The sequence below is a fragment of the Ambystoma mexicanum genome, chromosome 3q (genome assembly GCF_040938575.1).
Source record: "Ambystoma mexicanum isolate Mex_15411 chromosome 3q, UKY_AmexF1_1, whole genome shotgun sequence".
Lineage (NCBI taxonomy): Eukaryota > Metazoa > Chordata > Amphibia > Caudata > Ambystomatidae > Ambystoma > Ambystoma mexicanum.
The window spans coordinates 228200449-228219746 of record NC_090926.1 but is presented as its reverse complement, the minus strand read 5'-3'; the positions used below and the strand labels follow the sequence as shown (position 1 = coordinate 228219746).

Genomic DNA, 19298 nt, shown 5'->3' with positions numbered 1-19298 from the left:
TCCCGCTGGTGAATCGCAGGGTTTCGGGTAATAGAGACATGAACTCTTGACCACTTGTGGCACAGTCATGGAACCACCGCGGCACCTAACGACAAGGAGCCATTTCAATAAACGCCATAAAACCCTAGTTCAAGGAAATGATTCCAGATAGCCTGTAGTCGGAAAGGGCCACTCTCTCATTAACACAACATGTTCATCCCAGAATGTGCCCCAAACTCTCTACATTATTCTCAGTTCTGGGTGGAATGTGATTGGAGGTTTTTCTGTTTCCGGCAGATGTATGGCCAAAAAGCTGAAATGGGCAATTGCTGAGCAGTGTCGGTTATATTTAATATTTATGACGGAAAGTCATGATTCTATTAATGGCATGGAAGCGAGTTTTACGCATTCTCTTTTCAATTCATTACAACAGCAACAAGAACAATGATATATGAACTACTACTCCCAGAATACTTATACCATGTGACATGTCTCTCCCACTCCCAATGTCGTTCACCACTCAGTTCTATAATAGTTTCTGCATGCTGTCAGCTGTATCGATCCATGTTCAAGTTATTATGCTGCAACACTTGGTGCTGTGGGCTTAGAAAATCCAAGATGGCCGAAAGGCCCACATTTGCGCCAGAATCCAGGAAAACCGCACAGTTTTTGCACACACTAAAATAGTCGCCTGACCTGCCACCCGCCAGTGCGAGTGTGATGGGCCAGAAGCGCCATGAGTGAACCGTGGTCCCAAAGGAAAAACAGCAGTGCCTGTTAGATCAAAAAGCACTTTGAAATCACCTTTGTTTCTCTGAAATGCAAGCTCAAAATGCCTATTTCAAACATTGCAAGATATTCAAAAATCTTACTGAACACCAGCAGATGTCTGGTAGAAGGAAGTCTTGTGTGCATACCAAATCTGGAAAGACGAAGAGCCTAAAATAATGTTCATAACACAACTGGCTGAGCTGTGGATGTCAGCAGCTTAAGTGAAATGGGATTTAAAGCCACTAAAATCGAAATGTTTAAAATAAATGAGTGACCTACTTTTGACTGTCACATAGGTTGCAACTGTTTAAATGTCATAGTTTTGAACTTAGAATCAGCGTTCTAGTTGCATGTGTTAAAATTCTAAGTTTGATTTGAATGAAGAAAAATGGGAACAAAAGTGACATTTGGCTGAAGCCTGGCTTAAAGGGATTGAATTCTGCCCGGCAACTACCCCCGACAGGAGTTGAAACTTGCCCAGCAACTGCATTCACAGGCCTGGCTGCATTCTGCTGCCCCCACCAAAAGGAGATCACACTTCTCTGATTGAATCAGGGGAGGAGTACCTGAGAGCAGGGAAGCAGAACAATGAACCTCCCTTTGCTCCAAGCAATTTCTAAATCAGGGGGTCGTAAATGGCTTCCTCTTGGAAGGAAATGGAAGGGGCACTGCCTCTGTGAGCCAGCTGAGCTTGGAGGAAGTGGACAAACCAGAAATGTCCCCATGTGCTTTGGGAAACCACAGCCCTCTGGGCCAGAGCATAATTTTAGAAAGATGGATAATTCATTGTACATAATTGTCAAAATTATATCAATAATATCATGATTCCTGTGATTTTTCTGTGCACATTTTAAGAGGTGTTAGGACTCTGTGGTATGTTCTGGGGGTAGTAGCGGAAAATAGGGTATTACTCCAAATGTATGTATGTTAAAAATCTGACACTTCATCATCTGATGGCCATATTCCTTGCGCACATTTGTGTAAATTCTGGAAAAGTTTAGAGGTTGTGTTCTGGATGAAAAGGGCAGAATTCTGTCAGAAGTGGACACAAAATCTTACAAAGACAGGGATCGGATGGTTTGGTGCTACAGAAAATATGTTAACTGGACATATAATATTAGAAGAATTGTACATAGATAAATATGCATTTAAGTCAAAAATAGATTTGTGTGCAAAGTGACAAGGGGAGTGTTCTTTCTGTATGCCATAAAAAGGATACCGGATGACTCACAACTCCGTTCCCCAGTCAGGCGACAAAGAATTTTCTAGCCTATCAGGACCCTCAGACGGTTGGGCATAGAAAGTCAGCCTTCCCACCCACTTTCAAAAGACATAAAAAGACCCACTGAAACCCAGGTAGGGACTGCTCTTTCCACTTTCTTGTAAAGCACTTTGCCGATCAACTTCAAATCCAGACAATATTCAGAGACCAGAACTTAGAAAACCAGAATCCAGACTTCAGAACTTGTAGCAGAGAGGCCTAGTCCACAAGCTGAATCATCCTTCAGAGGCCCCAGAATCCAGCCACCTAACCAAAATATTCAACAGCCGGGCTGTGCTGTTCGCTTCTGGCTAGAACTTTTGCCAGAACCAGAGACCCAGACCAGACCGCGGTGCCAGTACCAGACCCAGAAAGCAGAGCTGTATCCCAACCGCAGACCAGAACCAGACCATTCCGCTGTGCAGTGCCAGAACTTTTGCCAGAACCAGAGATCCAGACCAGCAGAGCAGAGAGAACCACATCTAAACCTGTTGACCAGATCTGTGACGAGGCCCATTCCTTCCAAAATTAGGAGTGAGTATCCACCCAGAGCTGTGCAAACCAATCTCTTAGTTTAAAATAATCTAATTCAAACACTTCCACCTATTTAGAACTGCATAGAAATCGTGTGTCCATTCTGTGATTTCAAACCTGTGAAAGTGTCATTTGTCATTTGAATCTTACCTTATTTCTGAGAATCTACCTCCACTAAATTGTCTGTATCTTTTGAACCACACGTCCTAGGAGCGAGATTAAACTTTCATTTTAAAGCTAAGATCCTCAGCTTTCCGACAAGCTCCTTCCAATTTTTCCCTAATTGTGCTTTACACACTCAGAAAAAGTGCGGCGGATTGAAAACTAGCTCAATCTCACCACACGTTAAAAAATTGTTATCTCTTGCTTGCATTGCTGAAATTCGTTTTTCAACCTGATAATCCCTCAGGAATCATTGCTAGTGTTGACCTCAACTAATTCAAAGTAGCTGTCACATACCCTGAATCTCCTATAGGGAATTAAAATCATTTTTAGCATATTTTTCACTTCTTTGCTAATCCCATATAAAATTATTTTTGCCTGTTTAAAAGCATACCGGTTGCTCTAAGCTTGCTAGGGGGGAACTAGAATTTGTATTGCATTTGATTATATTCCTGAAAATTGTGTGCTCTACTTCCATCTCTTTATATTGCATAGGGGGGGGGGGGGGAGTGAATTGCCACAAGGGGAAAAAGTGATCATATTATCTCTTGTGGAAACCATCTCAGTTATTTCTGTGCTGCATTCTTTTCCATCATTGCATTCCCTTGAAACCATAAAAGCATTCTCAGCTACTTTATCCTCTCTATACCAACTCCTAAGTAATTAAAAAAGTGTGCTAGTGTAATATTATCCATTTTTGATCACTGTCATATTCATAAGTGTGCTATCAAATATTAATTTATTCATAAAAGTGATATATATATATACATATATATATATTGTTTAATTTTTCAAATAAATCTTTTAATTTGCCAAACAAACCTACTTCTTGGCTCAGTGAGGTCAGGGGGATTCAAAGAGAGGGGCGTTATTCAGGGGTTTAGCATCCAGATCTATGAACTTATCATATAAATATATAAATAAGGGCTTCCCTTGGGCATCCCAGACTAGGCATTGACTTAGTTGGAGTGTTGAATTGAAGTCACTTAACAAATCATGATCACTTCCTGTTTTCGTACAGTGACCAATCAACTTGGCGATGATCGAACCTTTGCAAAGAGAAGCAACAGGGCCCTCACCCCTGGATTCCAGAGATTTAATAGAGAAAATTCAACCCCATTTTAGCGAGCCCTTTCTATAAATAAGTTCTGATTGTGGAATCTTCCTACAGCTGGAATAAAATCCAAATGAACAGTATTGGAAAAATCGGGTGGGAATTGAGGCGGAATTATGCTTGCCTCCATGCCATTAACACAATCACGACTTTCTGTCATTAGTACTAGAAGTAATCAACATTCAGTGCCATGGCATGCGAGGGTCCTGTTTTGGTTGTTCAAGGATGGGAAAGAACCAGGGCCGAATCATGCACAATAGGCTTCCTATAGAATTTCTCACAAATTGCATCATTTGACCGTTCCACCAATCTGAGAATGTCTGAGAGCATGGCTGTTCATCAAAAAGTCCTGCCACCTCTAGAAGAATGGTCTCCAAAAATAGACACATCCACCCCAGGTCTAATCATAATCCATCTACCTACCCTGTCAGGATAAAGGAGGAGAGGAAATGTGCTGAGGTTAAGAGACGATCTGGCTATCTTTCTCAAGTTTTCAGTAGAACACTGACATTTCTGAAGACAATATGCCACACAAATCTTACCAAAGTTCTGCAAATCCAGAAATTCAATGACTAGGAAATCAATCATTGTGATGAATTAACTTTTGGGGTAGCAGTGGTCCAGGGGTGAATATCGGTTTCAAAACCATGAATCAGCTCCACACCTCTAATGGGATCCCTACATATTGGAATATCAAGCAGATAATAAACCTCCTTGTCCAATTCTGGTAACGTGGATGGAATGGCAGGCTTATCTCTGAAAGGTTGCTGATCATTGATTAGTTGCAACACAACGAACATACTATTATTACCCAATGATAAAAATAGTCTCCAGTCAAGGTTATATAAAAAATATCTATTTTATTGATCACAATAGACAGTCCAATAACACTACAAAATACAACCCACCCTGTAAAGAAATGCAGAGCACAGACAGTTTCAAAGAAGGAAAGGGGATGCACTCTGGATACTAACAGTAGGGCAGTTGATAGGGTTAATAACCACAACAGTTTGTTAAGGTTTCTTGGCTTCAGCACAAAGGGAGCAATGGCTCTTTAAAAGTCTCTAGGGGCCTGCTGGGAAGGGCCAGGGGGCAGAACCACAATGTACCTTGTGCTGTAGGTGTTCTTGGTGCTCAGCAGGGTTGAACCAGCTTCAGGGTGCTTTGCAGGCTTCTGTAACAGAGTTCGAGATGGTAGTCAGCTGCGTGTTTCAGGCGGCAAGATGGTTCGGCGAGAAAAGCCGCACAAGCTGCTGCAGACTGGCCTACACGGTGGCTTGGGATCAGGATTGTTGTCTCAGTGCAGATCGGCTATTTTGAAGCACTGTTTGAGATGTCTCAGATGTCTTTAAGCGTTGGTGGCTTGACAACAGTCAGCGTTGCTGTTGGTTGCGGATCGAGGAACTCAACTTGCTCGAAAATGTCCTTTAAGGCGGATGTTGGTAAATGCTTTTTGAGGCACTTCTCCCAGCTTTTTTAATGGGCTTGTGTGGTCCTTTAAGGTGGATGGCCCAAAGCTGTGGAGTGTGTTGCAGACATCTGCCTCGTCCTTGGTTGTAGGTTTAGAGAACCTCTGGCATGCCCTATCCAGGAAGATTGCTGCAGAGCCTAGCATGGCACACTGGTGCTGGCTGGGTACCAGTGCTGGAGCGGCTGCAGGGTTCTCTGAGTTCTGTTTCTCCTCTGTTCCCTGGGAGAAGTTTAGGGGAGGGATATTACTTCCCCCTTTGGATATCTTGACCTTCCTTCACTAGTGGCAGATTTATGGCAGACTGTACCTTCAGCTAGAGTGCAAGGTTGAGTTCTTCTTTCTTACTTTTTTGGAAGTCTTCAGATGATCTGCTTGAAGAGGGGGCTCCAACCCTCTTTCAAAGCCAAGAAGGCCACACGGATTGCTGTAGGCTAAGCCTACCTCAATGAACCAATCCGGGGGTCCCTACCAACATTTCTATATGTGTGTGAGTTCATAGCCGAGTGCCTTGCAACAAGAAAAGTTTAAGGGGTGGAGCAGGAACCAGGGGTGTCCCAGAACCAAGATGCGGAAACCTTCTCTCTTCAGAAAGAGCTCTGGGCTCACTTCCTTCTCCCACCAATCTCTATGCCTGCTGTGATCAAAGAGCCTCTCTGGTTAATGGATATCCCTGCGGTTCCTGATTACAGCAGCAGGTCTCCCTTGAAGCTGCAGCAAGACAAAACTCTCTGGTTCCTGCAAACCACATTCTCGTACCTTGCCAATAGGGTTCAATGCCATTGATACTGAGAGGCGGGAGCTGGCTTTAGGTTGACACATTTACATATGAAAGGTTGTAGGTGTTCCTGTCTCCTTAGTTAACCTCTGCAGCCAGACCCCATGTTGGCCTGTTTGAAGTGCCCTCTATGGGTTATTGATATGTTAATCTCTGCCAGCAGCTGCAGGGCCTAACACAGGAGCAGGACCGTTCAGGGCCTTTGTCAGTTAATCAGGCTGACCATGGCCGGGGGAAGGTTGGTCCACCCCCTTACTGGAGATGATATGGCTGCCACCTTCCAACTAAATATGACAGGGGCGGTCTGCGCCTGTCGGCTGTGTCCACATCAGAGTACACAGGTCTATGCTTTTGTCCTGGTGTGAACATAGGAACATGTGTGTGGTTGGCCTACCATCATTCTATTTAGTTAAACATTTAAAAAAAGGCCAATTGAGCGCACTCACCCTGCAGATGGTCGAATTCCTCACATTCTCCCCCGCCTCAACATGTGAACCACAAGTCTAATGAGGGTGTACTTTGTCATAAAGGCAAAGGTACTGGCTTAGGTCATCTGAATGTCCATGCTGGGAGCCTCGCTTGTGCTGGATGTCCATATCTAATCACTCTAGGGATAGGGCTCAATGCAAAAGCTTAGGGTTCTCCCCTTGCATGGCCATTAACCATCTAAGAGGCCGGTGGTCTGTTTGGATGGTGAAGTGGGACCCAAAGATGTACAGTTTCAGCTTATTCACCACCCATACGCCTGTATAAGCCTGTTTTTCAACAATGGCCCAGTTCCTTTGCCTTTTTGTTAATCACCTGTGAATGCAGATAGGTTATTCCTTCTGATTTTTGCCTTCACTTCTGTCTGGAACTTGACTTCCAGTGGCCATCTGTGATCCTTCACATCACTTCCTGTGGCCATTTTGGACCAAACCCATCTGCAGCCGAAAGCCACAAGAGGCTCCTCTTGCAACACCAATCAGGATGAAATTGCCTCATCCCAGCAACAGCGGGGACAATATCAGAGAGTCCAATCACTGATTTATCTAATTTAATTTATTTTTATAATGTGCCTAATATCATACCTGAGTTTGGTTTCTAAGCACAGATCCGGGATTCAAACCTCTGTTGCTCTGCATGGTCTTGCTTCCAAGACCAGCACGTTGCTCCTGTGCTATCCTCCGTTCACTTGACTAGGCGATCAGGTGACAAGAGTGTGTGTCATCCCTTTTGGACTTCCTAGCGGCATCCAGCCAGCGGCATCCCAGTTAAGGGTGCAACAGTGAAGAGTAAAGACCACCTCTTGACCAGCCTTGTTCCCTCTTTGCTCAGGAGCCTTTGCTTTCAACTTTCTCCCTGTTGTACCTGTGAGTACACAAAGCTTCCTAATTACTGTGCAGTCTCTCCACACCGTGCTATTAACCTATAATGCATTCACTCCTGCTGCTCCTGCTGCTCGTACTCACCTCTTCCTACCCTTTCTCCAATCACGCTACAACGTCCTCCTTTCTTATCCCTATTATAAAACTCACCACTCAAATCTCCCACTACTCCTATCCACCTCTGCTCTCTTCCTCTGGGACTCAACTTCTCTTCTCTTCCTTACCTCATCAACTGAACATTGCACTCTGTAATGCTCAGTCTGTATGAAACAAAACGTCCCTTAGCACTGACTACTTTCACTCCAGTTCTCCTCCCCTAGACCTTCTTGCTATCACTGAACCCTGGATATCTTATCTGCCACTCTGGCAGCCCTACACGACTCCAACCTATCTTGCATTCACTCTCCTCGACTGATGGGCCGATGTGGAGGCGTCGGACACCTACTCTCTTCCCACCTCAAGGCCTCATAAATCCCCAATGACACATCCTCTCCTACCTCTTTTGAATTCACCATCTCTACTATTGCTCTGCCTCACTTGGTTCACATCATTTCCATCATCACCCTTCTGGTCCCACTGGACCATTCTTAGATGACCTTGGACAACTCCTTGATTCTCTTTTAACTAAACATCACCCCATTCTCATAGGTGACTTTAACCTTCCCTATCCAACCACTTCTCAGAAATCTGAACTTCAGTCTTTTCTTAGTGACCACGCTCTCCGCTCTATCCATAACCTACCTACCCGCGCAGGGGGTAACTATTTGGATCTCTTATTCATCTCCTCCTCTCTCACAGTCACTGATACTACTGTCACACCATCCTTATGTGATGACTCAATTGTTTCCACCACCATCTCCTTTCCAGCCTCTGACCTTTCCTCGCCACTTGCTTCGCCTATTCCTGAAAGGAAATGTAAACCTTCTGCCATTCCCCCTTTCTCCCTGACATACAGTTCTTACTCTCCTCCTTCACACCCGATACCTCTTCCACCAACACTGCCTTCTCCAGCTTCCAATCCCTACTATATGACTCATTTTCCTCTTACTTCCCACTGCTTACTTTCACCCCTAAATCTCAGGATTCTCAACCATGGGTCACCCCATTCATACGCTCTCTCCGCACCTATATGCATTGGCTGCTACGCAATTGGAGGCACACCCACTCAAATGAGGACCTGCAACTCCACCTCTCTACCATGAACTCTCTCAGGTTCACTCTTGATAGAGCTAAAAGGGAATTCTACCTAACCCTCATTGACTCTCTCTCAAACCACCCATGCTTCCTACAGGGCAACCTAAACTCACTCCTCACTCCTCCTAAGTCTATGACTAGCAACTCCACTCTCGCAGCTAATGACCTAGCTGAATACTTCACTGCAAAAATTGCCAAAATTAGAGACTCTCTCCTGATCTTCCTCACTCCCTCCTCTTAAATTTTACATTCTGCCTACTCTAGCATCATCCTCGGCCTCCATCTCCCACTTTAGTCTGACTAATACTGACAAAGTCATAATTCTATTGATGAAGACTAACCCCTCTTGTGCCCCATCAGAACCTCTTGCTCCTCATCTAGTCAAGCCTATTGCCTCTGTAGAGGCCTCTCACCTCGCTGAACTCTTCAACCTGTCTTTTGACTCTGCTTGATTTCCCTCTGTTTTCAAAACAGACACAGTCATCCCTCTCCTAAAACAGCAAGGGGCTGAGCCTGACCTAACTGCTAACTGTCGCCCTGTGTCTCTCCTTCTGCCCTAAAGTGCTCAAAAGGGTTGTGTTCAACCATCCTACCAATTTCGTAGACATCCACAACCTTCGAGACCCCCTCCAAGCAGATTTTTGCTCCTGTCACTCCAGGGAAACTGCTCTCATGAATGTGTCCAATGTCCTCGTCTCTGTAAGCACTCAAACCTATCCTCTATCCTAATTCTCCTTGACATGTCTACTGCCTTTGACACTGTTGATCACTCTGATCTCCTTAATACGCTTTCTTTTGGGATTCATGATCAAGTCCCTGCCTGGTTTGAATCCTACCTTGCACCTCGCCAATTCTCTGTCTCCTGGAGCAACAACACCTCTCAGTTCACTCCTTTAACTGTTGGTGTTCCACAAGGCTCTGTTTTGGGTCTGCTCCTCTTCACTCTCTACACTTCTGCTCTTGGGGCACTAATCTCTTCATTTGGGGTCTCATACCAATTCCTCACGGATGACACCCAAATCCTCTTCTCTTTTCCTGAACTCTCCTCTGATCTCTCTAGTAACATGTCCAACTGTCTCTCTGCATTAAATATTGGATGGCTTTGCACTCTATGATGTTAAACTCTACCAAAACAGAAGTACTCTTCTTCGTTTCCGAAAGCTCTCTCTGATCTCTACCTCTGCCCATCCAGTTCCCAACTGGCACTCTCCCCTACTCTTCTTCAGCTAGAAATCTCAGTGTCATCTATGACCCTTCTCAGACCTTCACTACTTTCATCTCCAAAACAGCAACAGCAGCTCGCCTCAAACTCCTAAATATTAGGAAAATCAGGCACCTCCTTCCTTTCAAAATCAACAAGTATCTCTTAACCACGCTTGTCTTCTCTAAACTGGACAACTGTGCCAGTATCCTCCTTGGTCTACCCAAACGTGCTTTCTGTCCTCTCGACAAGATCATTAACTTCACTACCAGGACTCTCTTTGAACTCCCTCAATTCACACCCACTTCCTCGAACTGTCACCAGGCTGGATGGCTGATGATGCAAACCAGGGCCAGATTTAAATGTCTTCTCCTGGTTCACAAATCTATCCATGGTTAGGCACCACTTTATCTAACCTCCTCTATCCAACTCTATAAGCCTTCTCGTAAACACTGATCTGCCTTCTCGAATATCCCTGTGTCTCCTCACCCTCTCTGTGCTTCCTCTCATTTCCGCTCTTTGTCTCTTCTTGCTCCACTTGCATGGAATTCTCTCCCATCAGACATCTGAGAAACAGTCCACGTGAATTTGTTCAAAACCAAACTAAAAGCTTACCTCCTCACCTCTGAGTTACCCTCTTAAAACACCTCTCAGCTGCCTTCTAGCTAATATTGTTCCCTCGCCTCTAACCTGCCTCTGTCTCTTACTTCCTCTGCCTCCATTTTAGCACTTCACTCATCATGGTCATGTCCCAAGCACAGCTGGCCATACTGCTGACCTGCACTTAAAAATGTCCAATGTTGCTTGCCCTTAATCTATGAATGGCCACTTTTATATTGTCCCCGGCGATTGTTCCATTTACTCCCCTCCACAACCTGGTCAGAATGTCCCTCAAACTCACCCCATTGTAAGGATCTCACTGCTTCCTGTCAAATCTGTTTTCTCACCTATTGTACGTTCCTTTGTGATCAAAAGAGCATTATTGCTCCTGTATATATAAATAAATAAATAAATCCATAAACACATAAATAAGTAAATAAGGTTGCTCTATCCCTTTAGAATTCAGCTGTAATAACACTGCTCCAATGCCAAAATCACAGGCATCTCTCTGGAGAATGAACTTCTGACCATAGTCTGACACTCAGAACTGGAGCCCTGCACAATCCGTCCTTCAAATCGTGAAAGAAGGTTTGACAGATGGGCGTCCAAATTACCATCTTTGGAATTTTCTTCGAAGTTACATCATTCAGGGGCATGGCAATGGTCCCACGCCCCTTGATGAATGACCAGTAGTACCCGGTGAGACATAGGAAGGCTCTCACCTCTGTCTGTGTGGTGGGGATGTCCCAATCCTTCACAGCATATACATTAACTTCCAGCGGTTGTTTCTTATCCCCACTGACCAGGTGGCCTAATTAAGCCACTGTGCCCTGCGCTATCTGGCACTTTGTGGCCTTGATAGTCAGACCTGTGTTCTGCAGCACCTGAAGCACTTGTTTCAGGTGGGATAAGTGATCTTCCCAGGTGTGGGTGAACACATCATTGTTGACTAACTATGCAACACTGAAGTTTTCCAGTCCAGACAAAATCTGGTTAGCCTTCCTATGAAAAGTGACACAGGCGTTCTAGAACCCGAAGGGCATCACAGTGAACTGATAATGTCCTTCTGGGGTTGAAAAGGCTGACCTCTCTCTCACTCTGTCTGTCAAGCCAACCTGCCAGTAGCCTGCCGAGAGGTTTAAGATACTCATTAACATGGCAGCGTTGAGGCTTTCAACGAGCTCATCTGCTCAAGGTAAGTGGTGAGCATCTCTCTTCATGACAGAATTGACCACCCTGTAGTCCACACAAAAGCAGGGACCAGTCCAACTGGGCTAGCCCAGGGGCTGTGGGATGGCTCTATGACTCCTATGGACAACATCTTGAAAACTCCCTCCTTGATGGTGTCCCTGAACTTATCGGCGATTCAGTGAATCCTGAGCTTCACTGGCTTACTGTCTCCAGTGTCCACATCATGGGTGCACCAATCTGCGTGACCTGGAGTCAGCGAAAACAGACCGGCAAACTGTCCAGTAAACAGCGACTGTCTGTGAGTTCCTGTTCTGACAGGTCCACTGCAATGTTGACACCTTCACTGACCCATCTGTTGCTTCAGTGTGCAGGAGATTTGGGAGGGGATCATCCTGGCTATAATGGGGTTTGACATGAAAGACCCTGCACATCTGTTTAGGTCCTTTAATGTCAATGTGATCATTTACCTCACTGACCTTTTCAAGCACACAGTGAGGCCCAGTTCACTTGTCCTGAAGGGCACTGGGTTTGACAGGTTCCATAATCCACACCCACTGGACTGGAGAATAAACTGTCACTGTGGCCTTGTGGCCGTGCCAGTGCTTCAACAGCTCCAGACTGCCTTTTGATTCTTTGTTGACTGTTCCATGTACTTTGTCATTCTAGTCCAAAGGCCAAGTACATAGTACACCCCATCTCGAGTGTGGTATGAGGGGTTGCCCTCCCATCCCTCTGTTACTAGACTGAGGAGACCTCATACAGGGTGTCCAAACAGAAGCTCCAAGGGACTAAACCCATCTGCATTCTGTGGCACCTTAGACGAACAGCATGCAGGGCAGGAGAACATCCCATTTTCTACTCAGGTGCTCTTCCAAGCCATCTATCATGCCTTTCAGGGTCTTGTTGAACCGCTCAACAAGCCCATTCATTTGTCGATGGAAGGATGTACAGAACCGGTAGATGATTCTACACTCTTCCCACAAAGCCTCCATATGTGCGGATATGAAGTTTGTGCCCTTGTCAGAAACGATTTCCTTGGGGTAATCAACACAAGAGAATATCCCTTCGCAACCATGGGGGCTTTGATGTTCATCAGAGGGACAGCCTCAGGGTACTTAGTGGCATGGAAGACCACCACCAAGATGTATCTGTTCCCTGAGCTGGTTTCGGGATCCAAAGGACCCAATATGTCCATGCCAATTCTCTCGAAAGGCCTACTAACCAAAGGTAGAGGAATTATGGGGGCCTGTGTGGCACCACCTGACTTGCCAGAAGCTGGACAAGTCAGGCAGTGGCAGACACATTTGGCCAGTAAAAGTGTGCAGACAACCAGTTCGATGTCACTCCCAAGTGAACCTCTATAGGAATTTGGTGAGCCAAATGCAAAAGGAACTTTAAGTGGCATTAGGGAATCACCAACCTTCTGCTGCACTCACCCTCAGAGTCTTTTGTCTCACTGTACAGGAGTCCATCCTCCCAGTAGACTTTGAACAGTCCAGGGGCCTCACCCTTAGCTTGCTATTCCGCCTGTTTTCGCAGTCCCGCCAGAGTGGGATACTCTTTCTGGGCTTTGAAGAAGTCAGTCTGATCTAGCACCCCTGCTGATGGAAACTCATCCAGCTTGACCAGGCCCTTAAAATCTGAACACACTTGGCCCTCCTCCTCAGGTTCCTGCACTGTGTCAAGCAACTCAGAAATCACTGAGTCCCATGCTACTCAAGTAGGGTGCTTAATATTTGCTGCCCCCTCTCCTGCGGGAGTAGGCGACTCAACAATTTGTGGAACTGGACCAAGGGCTACCGGCCGTGCTGGTCCCTTCAACAAGCCCTCTGTAAACACTCCAGGCCCTAAAGCGTTGAGAGATTTCAATCTGGTCGCCTCTTTGGCCTTCAATCTGCAGTAGCCGCCACGACTATCTTGGGGTCAGGAAGACTATTACCCAACAGACATGGGACAGGGAGTGAGTCTTTTATCGCTACACAGCACTGGGTAGTTTCAACTCACCAGCTGAACTCTACTATCACCAAGGGGCTCTTATGCTTTTGGTCAAACCCACTGATGCTAACATCAGGCCATCAATATACTGGCCTGGCTGTACCCACTGCTGGGGGAAAACAGTGATGCTAGCCATCGTGTCTATTGATATGCACATGTTCCAAGAACAGTTGAATATTGTGGGAACTAGGACCTCTTCTGGAGATCTGGTAACTTTCCTACTCAGTGTAACCAGTCCACATTCAGGCACTCCTTTAGGAGGCCAACACTAATGATGGCCTCCTCCATGAGTACAACATTCACTATAGCTTGCTTGGGTAAGCCCTTGCAAGCAGGATCCCCTTTCCTATGGCCCATCTCCTTAGACACGAATCAACCTTTGGGTTGTAAGAACTCAGGTATCCCAGTGACAGAGGTGCTTGTGCTCTGCTTTTCAGAGTGCACAGCTGAACTAGAGTTGTGGGATTTCCCATAATGCTTTTGGGGATCTGACCTAGAAGAGGAGTGGGTTGGACTTCTGTCCTTCCCATGCTTGGCACTTTTCTTGTCTGAGGGTTTCTCGTCTGGTTTGGGTGTGCACACTTGAGCCTTTTTCTGGACTCCAGGACTTATAGGGCCTCATTACGACCCAGGCGTTAAGGGTTAACGCCGTCGTTAACCCTTAACGCCTATTCTGATTTTAACGGCTGTTCTCAGCAGCCGTTAAAATCCATGGCGCTAACCTGCCATGATGCTAATTACGCCACCGTAATTTACGGTGGCGTAATTAGCGCCTTCCCCACTCCCATTATGCCCTATGGGGCAAAAATGGGAATGGGGAAGGGAAAATGGGAAATGGGGATTTACCGCCCCACTCACCTTGGAATGGGGCGGTAAATCCGCCATCCACCATGGTGTAAACATAGTTTACACCATGGTGGTAAAGTTGGCGCAATTAGCGCCTGGGTCGTAATGACCCCCCATAGACCTGTCAGCAGCCTTTGCAGGCACCCTAGGTTCTGTAATAGTCTTGCTCACAAAATGCTGGTGTAGGTCAACGTCACAATTCTTCAAGACATGATCAAACGCAATCAAATTCTACATCCTTTTAAATGTGTCAACTTTGTTACCAGACACCCACCTGCTCAGATATTTCAACGACAAGTGTGTGAATGCTTCAAATGTCTTCCCACGTTTCTTTATAAGCTCTATGAAGCTCTTTAGAAAATGTTCTGGGATCTTACAGAACTTCCTGAGGAGGGACTGCTTCATGCTCTCATAAACAGACCATACTCAGAAGTTAACTGAAGAATTACACCAATCCCCTAAGTCAGCAAGCGACTCACCAGGGCTGCACCCCACAGTACCTCCTCCACCTCTTGTAGTTGAATAAGCCTGTACTAAATCTTTCGGGATGTGGTGCCGGGGCTTATGCTGGGCACTATGGTTTGAGCCACTACTGCTGCTTTTGCCAGAGGTGGATATGTAGTCCTCCTTTTTCTCTTCAAGGGCCAGCTTGCGTAGCTCTATGGTGAGCTTGTTCAGCTCTTTTTGTTCCTCTAGCGCTTGTCTCCTCTCGGTCAATAGGCGTTTTCTAGCCGCTACATTTACCACCGGCCCGGCAGAGGTCTAGGATCTGTGGGATGCCACACTAACCCCGACCTCCCTGACACTCTGGAGTGTTAAGAACCCACACTTGCCACCCAGAGGGATGGTTTATGAGAAACACGACTCATGCCATCTTCCTCGCCATCTTCCATTATCCCTTCTGGAAGGCCTTGTACATTCAGGTACATGTGGCCTAGCACATCCCCTGGGGTCTCTTCCCCAGCCACCCTCGCTTCTACCCAAGCTTGGAGGCTGGTCAGCAACACAGGTTTATTAATCATGTTGCTGTGGGTGAGTCCCCTCTCTTGACACGCAGGACATCCTTGCCCATTCCTTTCACAGTGTCTATATAAATATCCATGATTACTAAACAAATACCTAGCTGTGTTCTAAACAGTAACTGAGATCATACTTTTATTGTTGGGGGCCTAAGCTGTGCACAAGGCTAAAACTAGATCCCACTTCTCCCACCAATGTGACAAATCAACTTCCGGGGTGCCAGTAGTCCAGGGGTGAAGATCGGGTTCTGAACCACCAATCAGCCCCACACCTATAATGAACATGAAGGGATCCAAACAGATTGGTATAACAACCAAACCTCCTTGTCCAAGTCTGGTAACGTGGACGGAATGGCTGGCTTATCTCCTAAAGGTCGTGGATCGTTGGTTAGTTGCAACACAGAGAAAATACAATTATTACCCAATGATAAAAGGAATGTCCAGTTAAAGTTGTATTAAAACGATCTACTTTATTAATCACAACAGTTTAACAACACTACAACCCACCCTATAAGGGAATGCAGAGGACACACAGTTACAAAGAAGAAAAGAGGATGCACTCTGGATACCGACACGAGGGTAGTCGGTATGGTTAATAACCACAACAGTTTGTCAAGGTTTCTTGGCTTCAGCGCAAAGGGAGCAATGGGTCTTACAATGTCTCTAGGGCCCTTCTGGGAAGGACCAGGGCAACAGAACCACAATGTAACTTGTGCTGTAGGTGTTCTTGGTGCTCAGCATCATCAAATCAGCTTCAGGGTGCTTTGCAGGCTTCTGTGACAGAGTTCGAGACGGGAGTCAGTTGCGGTTTCAGGCGGCAAGATGGTTCGGTGAGCGAAGCTGCATGAACAGCTGCAGGCTGGCCTTCATGGCGACTCAGGGTTAGGAATCATGTCAGTGCTGATTGGCAGTTCTGAAGCACTGGTCGAGACATTTCAGATGCCTTTAAGCGGTGGCGGCTTGACAACAGTCAGCATTGCTGGCAGTTGTGGATAGAGGAACTCAACTGGCTCGAAAATGTTCTTTAAGGCAGATGTTGGTAGATTCTCTATAAGGTGCTTCTCCCAGCTTCTTCAATGGGCTTGTGTCGCCCTTCAAGGTGGACAGGCCAAAGCTGAGGAGTGTTTTGCAGGCAGCTTCCTTATCCTTGGTTGCAGGTTCAAAGACCTTCTGGCACTTCCTATTCAGGAAGCCTGCTTCAGAGCCTGGCAGGGCCTGCTGTGTGCTTGCTGGGTACCATTTCTGGAGCGACTGGAGGGTCCTCTGAGTTCTGTTTCTCCCTCTGTTCCTTGGAGACATTTAGGGGAGGGATCTTGCTTCCCCATTTGGATTTCATGGTCTTCCTTTGCTGGAAGAAGATGTAAGGCAGACTGTACCATCAGCTAGGATCCAAGGTTGAGTTCTTCTTTCTTACTTCTTGTGAAGTCTTCAGATGATCCACCTAAAGAGGGGCATCAGCCCTTTTTTAAAGCCAAGCGGGCTACAGTGTTTGGTCTAGGCTATGCCTACCTTAATGAACTAATCCTGGCGTCTCTATCAACAGTTTCTATTTGCGTGAGGTCTTAAACAGAGTGCTTTGCAACAGGAAAAGGTAAAGGGGTGGAACAGGATCCCAGGGCGTCCAGAACTAAGATGGCAGAAACCTCCTATCAACAGACAGAGCTCTGTGCTCACTCCCTTGTGCTACTAAGCCCTACCCATCTGTTTCTCCCCTATGATCAAAGAGTCCTCTAGTTAATGGATCTCCCTGTGGTTCCTGATTAAAGAAACAGGTCTCCCTTGAAGCTGCAGGGAGACCTCATGAATCGGGTCCCCAAGTGTGGTGACCTGCTGTAAACAACAGACCCAGATATGACAGTTCACTGCCGTCGATATTGAGAGGCAGGAGCTGGCTTCAGGTTTACACAGTTACATATGAAAGGTTGTAGGTTTTCCTGTCTCCTTTGTTAACCTCTGCAGCCAGGCCCCAATGTGGGCCCGTTTGAAGTATCCTCTATTGGTATGTTAATCACTGCCACCAGTTGCAGGGCCTAACACAGGAGCAGGACCACTCCATGCAGTCTTTGTCAGTTAATCATGCTGACCATGGCAGGGAAAAGATTGGTCTTCCCCCTTCCTGGAGATGATATTGTGTACTCCTGGCTGTCATATTGCAACTGAATATGACAGGGGCGGACTGCAACTGTATGCTGTGTCCACGCATGAGTACACTGGTCTATGCCTTTGTCGTGGTGTGAGCATCAGAAAATGTGTGTGGATTAACCCCAGCATTTTAAAAAAGCTGAGGCGAGCACATGCCCACCCTGCAGATGGTCAACTACCTCACAGTCATACTGTACCAAGAAATATGGAAGGAAGCTACCCATAAAATGGCCTGTTAAACCCAGGTCTCTTACATATGCCATTTTTCTAAGGGTGGTAACATAGATTAACATGACCAGTTTAGCAGGAAGTGCCTTTACAGATAAATCACTATTAACCTGCCAATCTTGACAAAAGGTCAAAACTAAACTTTCAACAAATGTACAAGAATACCAAGGATTAAGAGGGGCCTAAATCATACATTCCTACATAATAAACACAGTAGAGGATGCTCCCCTAAAGGAAAACCAAACCATCCACCAACCAATGATTATACAAGAGTGTTGATCTCTACTGATCACCAGGGCAATAATAAAGAGTGGAAGCAAGGCCTGCTAGAAATTTCAAAACTTGAACAATATCAGCAGTGAAGTGATCAAAACTCCCTTGCTCACACCAGTGAACTCTGGCTTCTGAGGCAAAGCTTTGGGACCTGATTTTACTAGGTAACCAGGATTCGCTAACAAATCAGAAGTTTTCTCTGAAAGAGCTAGGGTGCTCATCTACCCATGAGATCTGCCAGGTCAATACCTGAAGTTTTCTTGAGATTGCAACACATTGTGGTTTCAACCAAATACATTTGCTCACAGGAAACCCGACTGGAAAACCTTCTGATAGTTCTAGCGTTAGAAGATACTGGACTTGGGATTCATTAATGTTATCATCAACCTCAGCAATTCGGTTTACAGTGGATTTTAGGATATAAGTGAACATGGAGGGGGGGCATAACCCACCACTTGATCACATCATTCAAAATGGCATCAGTGGCTTCTGTACCTGGCATCAAGTTTAGTAATTCCAGGCACTATGAATTGAGGCAAGGTGCAAACAGATCAAAATGGATTGATCCCATCCATTCCAAAGACGCTGAAGCGGTTATATGATACATGGTGCTATGCTCAGTTTGCCAAATTCGCTTTAGCCGGCCTCTCTTTCAAACTGGGACCATGCATCATAGCCACCTCCGAGAAGGTCCCTCAAAGTTGCCAACCCAGCCCACTGTCACAGCCCTCTGCAAGTATGTGGGACACCCCCACATCCCTGGGCCAACCATGTCACCCCCTGTAAGTGTGCTGACACCCCTATAACACCTTTCCCACCTGACCCAAATATGAAACCCTATTTCCCTCTTGAGTACATCCTCCTTGCCTACTCTCAGCCGCCGCTTGACCCTCATTTAATGGCTGCTCCTGATTCTGCGGAACTCTGCGCATGTGCCATGTCCTGACAAGCCAGTGTTTTGGGCCAAATTAGCTTGTCAGGAAATAGTCTTTGAGAAAAGAGGGCTACATGGTTGAAAAAGATCTGAACATGTGAAGCCAATCTGAGGTATCTACCGAAGGATGAGATCAACAATCCCTGACCACATGCAGTTTAAGAAGTTAATCTGCCTGGACTTTGATATATTGAGGAAGGGGAAACTCCCAAAAGACTGTCTCGATAAGATCTTGGACTTG

General features: G+C 45.9%; 1 protein-coding gene across 1 annotated transcript in view; it reads right to left on the bottom strand.

The window, feature by feature from the left end:
* The window catches only part of LOC138582358 (solute carrier family 26 member 10-like), a 170816-nt gene that overhangs the window by 46101 nt on the left and 105417 nt on the right, over positions 1 to 19298 (bottom strand). The gene's annotated exons all lie outside the window — the stretch shown is intronic.